Source organism: Aethalodelphis obliquidens, unplaced genomic scaffold (genome assembly GCF_003676395.1).
Source record: "Aethalodelphis obliquidens isolate GAN/ISIS:26980383/991018 unplaced genomic scaffold, ASM367639v1 scaffold131, whole genome shotgun sequence".
Classification (NCBI taxonomy): domain Eukaryota; kingdom Metazoa; phylum Chordata; class Mammalia; order Artiodactyla; family Delphinidae; genus Aethalodelphis; species Aethalodelphis obliquidens.
Window position 1 is genome coordinate 353,839 of NW_020838075.1, and position 8,381 is coordinate 362,219.

Genomic DNA, 8,381 nt, shown 5'->3' on the forward strand with positions numbered 1-8,381 from the left:
GACCAAGATGGAAACGTTCCATAGGAAAACAGATGCAAAAGATGTGCAGTATTTAAAAGATGAATTATTTTAAAAAAAATGAATTATTAGGTACACAAACTGGTACAATCCACCTAGAGTAGTGATGGCAGGTAGAGAAACAGGCACTCTGAAGGAGACTGCTGTTACGAGTATAAACTGGGACAACTTTATGGAACATACATCATTACTTTAAATGCCCAAATCCTTTGACTGTGAAATTCTACTTTTGGAAATGTATTCTACAACACAAGTTCAAATGGGTGCAAATTAATAGGGAATCAGCACTGGTATATACCATGACCAGAAACTCAAATGCCCCCTTACCAGAAGCTGGCTACTGTACAATACAGCCTTACCGCAGCATACTCTTTACACGCTGGTGGGGAATCTCCTTTATGAAGATGACAAATAGGAGCACAGAGTATGCTTTTCCCCCATTTTTTTTTTTACTGCAGTGAAATACACATGAAATTTACCATCTTTACCATTTTTTAAAAATTTTTTATTGGGGTATCGTTGATTTACAATGTCATGTTAGTTTCAGGTATACAGCAAAGTGAATCAGCTATACATATATCCACATTTTTGTTAAATTCTTTTCCCATATAGGCCATTACAGAGTATTCAGTAGAGTCCCCTGTGCTATACAATAGCTCTTTATTAGTTACCTTTTTTATATGTAGTAGCATGTGTGTCAATCCCAATCTTCCAATTTATCCCCTCCCCCATCTTTACCACTTTTAAGCACACAGTTCAGTGGTAACAAACACATTCATCACACTGAGCAACCATCACCACCATCCATCCCCGTAAACTCTTTTCATCTTCTAAAATGGAAACTCTATACCCATTGAACAACAACTCTTCATTTCCTCATTCCCTGCCCCTGGCAACCACCAGTATATTCTTTTAAAATATATCTGGACAACCTATGTTTTCACCGATTGATCAAAAGGCAAATTGGATGTCTGTGTCAATGGCGTAATAAAAACCTCAAATATAAGAATACTACCACAATCAATCTAGAAATCCTTAACATTGGTGTCTATATGTGGCAAATCTACTTTTTGTATGTGGCTGCAAAGAGGTACAGCTAGATGTCAACTGTGATGCTCATTCACTGGTGGTTAACCTTTCATGTCCCTAAACCTTTCTGTACCGTCTTGTTTTCACTGAGACCAATCTATTTTTTATTTGCTTTAAAATATTTTATTGGAGTCTTTTGGGTAAGACGAAGTAAAGGCCACCTAATTGATTTTGGTCCCCAAATTTCTAGGCAGTCTCCTCCACCCCAGGAGATTGACAGCTGCTTACGCGGGTTAATGCAGGAAAGACGTGAAGTTCCAAGGATCTGTCCGACACCAGGTAAAGAATATCCTTTGTGTCAGCAAAATTCTAAAATTTCATAAAAGCAACACATATTAGTAACATACAAGCAACTGGCAGTAAAGCATTAATCTAGGGCTTCCCTGGTGGCACAGTGGTTGAGAGTCTGCCCGCCAACGCAGGGGACACGGGTTCGAGCCCTGGTCTGGGAAGATCCCACATACAGTGGAGCAACTGGGCCCGTGAGCCACAACTACTGAGCCTGCGCGTCTGGAGCTTGTGCTCTGCAAAGAGAGGCCGTGATAGTGAGAGGCCCACGCACTGCAATGAGGAGGGCCCCCAGTTGCCGCAACTAGAGAAAGCCCTCGCACAGAAACGAAGACCTAACACAGCCATAAATAAATAAATAAAATTAATAATAATAAAAAAAAAAGCATGGGGCTTCCCCGGTGGCGCAGTGGTTGAGAGTCCACCTGCCGATGCAGGGGACAGGGGTTCATGCCCCGGTCCGGGGAGATCCCACATGCCGCGGAGCGGCTGGGCTCGTGAGCCATGGCCGCTGAGCCTGCGCTCCGCAGCGGGAGAGCCCACAGCAGTGAGAGGCTCGCATACCGCAAAAAATAAAAAAATTAAAAATAAAAATAAAAAAAGCATGAATCATAGATACGGGGACAGGTTGGTAGTTATCAGAGGGAAAGGTGGTTAGGCAAAAAGGATCAACTGCACGGTGACTAGATTTATGGTGGTGATCGCTTTCTAGTGTATATAAATGTACAAAACGTTATGTTCCTGAAACTAAGGTAGTTATATACCACTTTTACTTTAAAAAAAGAAAAGTCTGGGTGGGCAGGGGAATTGCCACACAGTGTAGAAAGAAGCATAAGAGTGGATCAGGTGGTTTCAAAGATCCTCAGAAGTTCTCAGAGACTCTAGTCCAACCAGGTCATCATTACCACTCTGGAGCTGGTAGAAAAACCAGCAAGAGACTTACCACAGTACCCAGGTAGAGGCACGCTACTCTCCACTTCTTGTCACAGCTTGTTGATGAAGTGGCAGGAACCATTACCTGGGCATCCCAGCTATCCCAACAGCACTTCTCCAAGAGGAAAATTCCAAACTTTAGGCCTTCAGCCACCAGGCTATCCCTGAATCTCTGTGAAGGGGCACTGCCCCTGCTGGGCTTCCAAAGCTCTCAAGCTAGAAAGATGAAAGCAGGACCACCAATGAGAAATACAAGCAGAGTTACAGCCCTCCCACTGGCTCCTCTCAAAACTCCAAGTATCCAGTTCCCCAAATGAGTCAGAAATTAATTTTGACATCAGAATCAGCATCAGAGACTCTAGTCTGAGAAATCATCATCCCCAATTTAGGGAGACCTGGATCAAGGGAAGCCATTATGGGGAGGAATCTACAACATTCAAAGACAACAGCCCCAGTACAAGGATCTAGCAAATTAAGAATTCAGGGATGGGAAGTTCTGCAGAGAAAAGGAGTAGGAAACAAATTTAGAACTGCGGAGAACAGCTCCATCAAGGAGGCCCAGCATGCAAGGTAGTTTATAGTAGAAAAACAAGTGGAGAAAACAGGTTTAGCAAGGCTTAGACAAAACTTTAGGGAGTTAAAAACGTGAGCGATACTAAGAGCGCCCGCACACCTAACACTCACCTTTATTCAAAAATAACACACCGGTGAACGTCTTAAACCCCTAATGGAGAAACGAGACACACGAGTAAGTGGCTTCCCCGAGGCCAAATACTAAGGATCCTAACCCGGGGGATGGAGGTGGTCAGCGCGCTGCGGTGATGGCGTCAGCGAGACACTCAGAATCACCTGGGATCATCATCACCCCCCATCCTCCCCCAGTACAACCACCAGCCACTCCATATCGCACAATCCATTCACCTTCGAGGCGCTGCGGACCCTCCTTCGAGAATCAGGGGCCTGGGAAGAAACCAGTGAGTTAGCAGAAGCCAGGGCGACTACCAGACGAGTCTCCCTGGGCTGCGTCAGTTCCAAGCAGTGGAGTCACGGAGACATCAGAAATTCTAGTCTGTAATGATAGTTCATCCTGCTCAGCCCGAAACTTCGGTCCCCTCAGTGTCCAACACGGCCCTGAGGTACTGAGGTACCTGTACGCCGGCAGCTGTGCAAAGACGGCGCAGGCGGTCGCCTTCCTCTCGGAAGGTTGCACAGCTGCCGCCACGCGGATCCCAAACCCACCATCTTCCCCATCCACGAGTTCACTGCACAAAGAGAACAACGAGGCCTGGGCCAGGCCTTTTATTTACGGCGGCGTGGCGTCGGGGCCTGACGGGCCTATAGCTGTCTTCTGAGATGCCTGTCTCGACCCTCAGAGTTTTCCCCATAGCTTGTCCAAACAAGACTAAAGTTAAGTGAAAGAGAGGCCATGAGTGAACGTTTCACATTCTTCTGGGCAAATATTCGGAGATGTTTTGTGAATTTTGAAAAACAAAAAACAGGCGACTTTACTGGCCAGGCCGGAGAACGTCCCCGACGCTGCCAGGTGCGCGCGCAGCTGAACGTTCTTCCTGGATGGCCTCCCAGATAGTCTAGTCCCTGCTTGTGTAACCAAAGGACTACTCTCTAGTTCTCACTTGTCCCGGTTTGGATTCGGGGGTCACACCAAGGGACTGTCACCCTGCTCTGTCTAGCCAGCGAAATCTGAATTTGCAAGACCTGTCAGGTACATTAAACTTCCTGTCCTTTTTTTTTTAAAGCACCTTTATTAAGGTATAATTGTGTCCACTGAAAAAAAATGCACGACCTAAACGTTGAGAATCTGTTTTATTTGGTGGATAAAACTGAGGACTTAGGCCCGGGTCGCAGCCTCTCAGCCCTGAAGAGGTAAGGGAGGAGCCAGGCTACGTAAGAGTTTTTGCGAGAAAGATCGGGTAGTCGGCACTTCATAAGATTACTGTCAATTAGAGAAAACTAGGGATTTCCCTGGTGGCGCAGTGGTAAAGAGTCTGCCTGCCAATGCAGGGGACACGGGTTTGATCCCTGGTCCAGGAAGATCCCATATGCCGGGGAGCAACTAAGCCCCTGCGCCACAACTACTGAGCGTGTGGTCTAGAGCCTGCGTGCCACAGCTACTGAAGCCCGTGCCCCTAGAGCCCGTGTTCTGCAACAAGAAAAAGCCACCACAATGAGAAGCCCGCGCATCACAACGAAGAGTAGACCCCGATTGCTGCAACTAGAGAAAGCCCTCACGCAGCAGAGAAGACCCAGTGCAGCCAAAAAATAAAACATTAATTAATTAAAATAATTAAAGAACCTCCATACTGTTCTCCATAGTGGCTGTATCTATTTACATTCTCACCAACAGTGCAAGAGGGTTCCCTTTCCTCCACACCCTCTCCAGCATTTGTTGTTTGTAGACTTTCTGATGATTCCCATCCTAACTGGTGTGAGTTGATACCTCATTGTAGCTTTTTTTTTTAACATCTTTATTGGAGTATAATTGCTTTACAATGGTGTGTTAGTTTCTGCTTTATAAAAAGTGAATCAGCTATACATATACATATATCCCCATATCTCCTCCCTCTTGCTTCTCCCTCCCACCCTCCCTATCCCACCCCTCTAGGTGGACACAAAGCACAGAGCTGATCTCCCTGTGCTAGGTGGCCTGCTTCCTACTAGCTATCTATTTTACATTTGGTAGTGTATATATGTCCACTATTGAGAACAGTGTGGAGGTTCCTTAAAAAACTAAAAATAGCCTTACCATATGATCCAGCAATCCCACTATTGGGCATATACCCAGAGAAAACCATAATTCAAAAAGACACATGCACCCCAATGTTCATTGCAGTACTATTTACAATAGCCAGGACATGGAAGCAACCTAAATGCCCATCGACAGACGAATGGATAAGGAAGATGTGGTACAGATATACAATGGAATAGTACTTAGCCATAAAAAGGAATGAAATTGGGTCACTTGTAGAGACGTGGGTGGATCTAGAGTCTGTCATACAGAGTGAAGTAACTCAGAAAGAGAAAAAGAAATATCGTATATAAACGCATATATGTGGAACCTAGAAAAATGGTACAGATGAACCGGTTTGCAGGGCAGAAATAGAGACACAGATGTAGAGAACAAACGTATGGACACCAACGGGGGAAAGTGGCAGGGGAGATGGTGGTGGGATGAACTGGGAGATTGGGATTGACATATATACACTAATATGTATAAAATAGATAACTAATAAGAACCTGCTGTATAAAAAATAAATAAAATTAAATTAAATTAAAAAAAAAAAGAAAACCAGACATTTCAAGTTAATGAATTTAACTAAACATGCCGCAACAAAGATCCCATGTGCCGCCACGAAGACTCGGCGCAGCCGAAAATAAATATTTTTAGAAAACATCTTCCAAGAATCCTATAGTATTCATCTGTTTATTTGACATAGTTCTCAGCTCCCAGTGGTTGAGTTCCACCTGTGGTTGATATTGCAAAATGACTTTAAGTTTCAGGAAGTGTATATGTACAGGTAGGTGATGACTTCTCATATTCTAAAGTGGCTGTTTTTATTGGCTGTGCTGCGCCGCTTGCAAGATCTTAGGATTGAACCCAGGCCCGCAGTGAAAGCGCCGAGTCCTAACCACTGGGAGACCAGGGAATTTCGTGATGTTGCTTTTAATGAACCATTTCCCTAATGAGGACTCATGAAAGTAGTTGGCCCAGCTTCAGGAATTCTCTTTGGCCCATTAAACCGTTGCTGGCGATTTCCCTAACCTTTATCATCACTGCTGCTGCCAGTGATTCAACACTTTAAGGCCTTGGAAGGCTTCCAGCTCTGGTTCACAGCAGAAAGCCCCTTGCCACCAGCTGCTGCTCCTGGAAGCACTGACACCTTCCTGTCCTGCCTCTCTTGGGTCCCCATACCTCTAAAAACATAATCATCTGGTGCAGTGGCTTTTTCTCAACTTTGGCTGAAACACTGAGACAATTTTAATTCTATACAATTACTTGGCCTACTTCCAGGCCAATTTCTTGGCCTGACTCTTGCGGGACTGGTATCAGTATTTCTTTAGCTTCCCAAATGATCTCAATATACCACTGGGCTGGAGAACCATGGCTCCAATGATTTGAAGTTACCAAGGTTTATTCCGTCTATTGCCTGACTGGTTAAATTTTTTAAAAGTTAAGCAAGCCCCCAATTTCTGCTGCTGCAGCAGTTAAACTGCACATACTATATGCTATGGTCAGAGCCTATAATATTACCGTTCACCTATCTTGTAAGTAAGACCGGCCTTTGAGAATTGGCCCAGGAACCAAAACTATACTATTTCCTTTACAAGCTTTTCTTTTACAAGGCTTCCCATACTTTGTCATTCCTAAGATGTTTCAGTTTCCCAGAGAGGAAGGATTTATTGAAAGATAAAACACAGGGAACTTTAATTTGATTCTGGAGTAGATATTCCCAGGCTCAGTTTTTGGAAAAAGAAGGTTGGGATTTATCAGGTTAGAAGAAATGTTAAGGATGTTTAACTGCTCCAGTGAGAAGCAGCCCCTAGGGAAGGAAGGGCTTGTGTGGGAGGAACGCCCATCTCCCCATCTTCCCAGATCTATGCTGCGCAGCTTTTATTTCCTCTTCGTTCATAATTAAATGTGCTATTAAGTTGCTTTTGTTTTGAGACTGTCCATGAAAAGAACAAAAAGGCTACTGATTGTTAAAACTGGGGTAAAACCACCACTTACAGCCAGACAGGAACCACCCACACTAGCCCCAGTGTTCAGGCAGTGTGAAAAAACCTGGCCCCCAGATCATCACTTGTTCCTCCCTAGTTTTGCTCTGGATATAGCTTAAGTGACCACCTCCACATGGCTACCTATGAAAAAGAAACTTTACAATACCTAAGTTAGAGGGTGGTGTGATGAGAACAACTGAGGATTACTGGAGTGACTCAGAGAAACAGGTGCAGTGCCTGGCCCATTCCTCTTTATTGCCATGCCCCCAAACTCTCAGTATCTCACTCCCCCAGACCCTCAGTTGAATAACTGCAGCTCCAGTGACCTTCGTTGAACATGTTGCTTGCCTACAGCACATTTCTGCTCAAAATGATCTAGATCTTTGGAACTGAGGCCATTCAGACAAATGCTTTATTTTGAAAGGAGGCAACCAAAACTGAGAGGCTAAATAATTTGCACTAACTCACTCAACTGGGATTTATAAAACAGAGTATGAATCTGCATCTCATTTTTACTGTTTTGTCCACCCCTAAATTCATAAATAAAAGACTGGAAGACTCACAGGTCTAGTAAGAAATGAACAGCTCTGCACACAGTGAGTGCAAGACCCTAAGGAACCATGAACCCCTCTCAACACTGCCTTTAACACCACAACAATCTCTCCTCCCCAAAACCCTACGGCAGCTCCCATCCCTACTTGTACCTAAAACAAACCCCACCCCAATCAAAATGGGCACTTGGAATTTGTTTTCTGTCATGGATGTGATTTACCACCTACAATAAAGTCCCAACAAAAACAGCCATACCCACGGCTCCAAATACGTATGATACTCTCTTCAGAAGTACAGCCCTTTCATGGTCTATGGATTTCAGAGAAGAAACTATTATCTCTCCCCAAATAAAAGCAGACATATATATTTAACATTTTATTCTTATTCCTTAAGCATACACATTTTTAATTCCATGAGTTTTGGTATGTTTACAAAGCAAAATATAGGACAGAAGGTGGCAGTGTTAATCCATTTGACAGGGGGAAAAAAAAGGAAAGCGCCCCTTACACTACCAACTTACATGAAACGCAAATAATTGTGGTGAACACATTGGTTATAACATACAGAAATAACAAAGACAAGCAAGCTAATTATTAAAGGTTAAAAGCTAACCTGAGAATGAACTGATATAGTAGAGGACTAACATACAGGGAAATAACCAAGGTCCTTGGGTCTCCTCTGTCTGAAAGGGGAATACAGGGAAACAATAGTAAGTCCCCTAATCCACCTCCTCAATGGTGGGGCCAGATCCAGAGCCCCCTTTA

The 8,381-nt window shown here is 44.1% G+C and overlaps 1 long non-coding RNA gene and 2 other non-coding genes across 5 annotated transcripts; all 3 read right to left on the minus strand.

The window, feature by feature from the left end:
- Positions 1-1,032: 1,032 nt before the first annotated feature.
- LOC113616158 (uncharacterized) lies at positions 1,033-3,636 on the minus strand. Of its 3 annotated transcripts, none has more exons than XR_003431237.1 (5): positions 3,568-3,636; positions 3,250-3,397; positions 3,013-3,052; positions 2,339-2,544; positions 1,033-1,416 (listed from the first exon to the last, which is right to left on the minus strand). It is a non-coding gene; the product is annotated as an uncharacterized LOC113616158 (long non-coding RNA). The 3 variants fall into 3 exon arrangements; XR_003431236.1 differs by having other exon boundaries at positions 3,477-3,593; XR_003431235.1 differs by lacking the exon at positions 3,568-3,636 and having other exon boundaries at positions 3,250-3,561.
- LOC113616190 (small nucleolar RNA SNORD52) lies at positions 2,644-2,710 on the minus strand. Its single transcript, XR_003431248.1, has one exon. It is a non-coding gene; the product is annotated as a small nucleolar RNA SNORD52 (small nucleolar RNA).
- On the minus strand, positions 3,132-3,194 carry LOC113616191 (small nucleolar RNA SNORD48). Its single transcript, XR_003431249.1, has one exon. It is a non-coding gene; the product is annotated as a small nucleolar RNA SNORD48 (small nucleolar RNA).
- Positions 3,637-8,381: the final 4,745 nt, after the last annotated feature.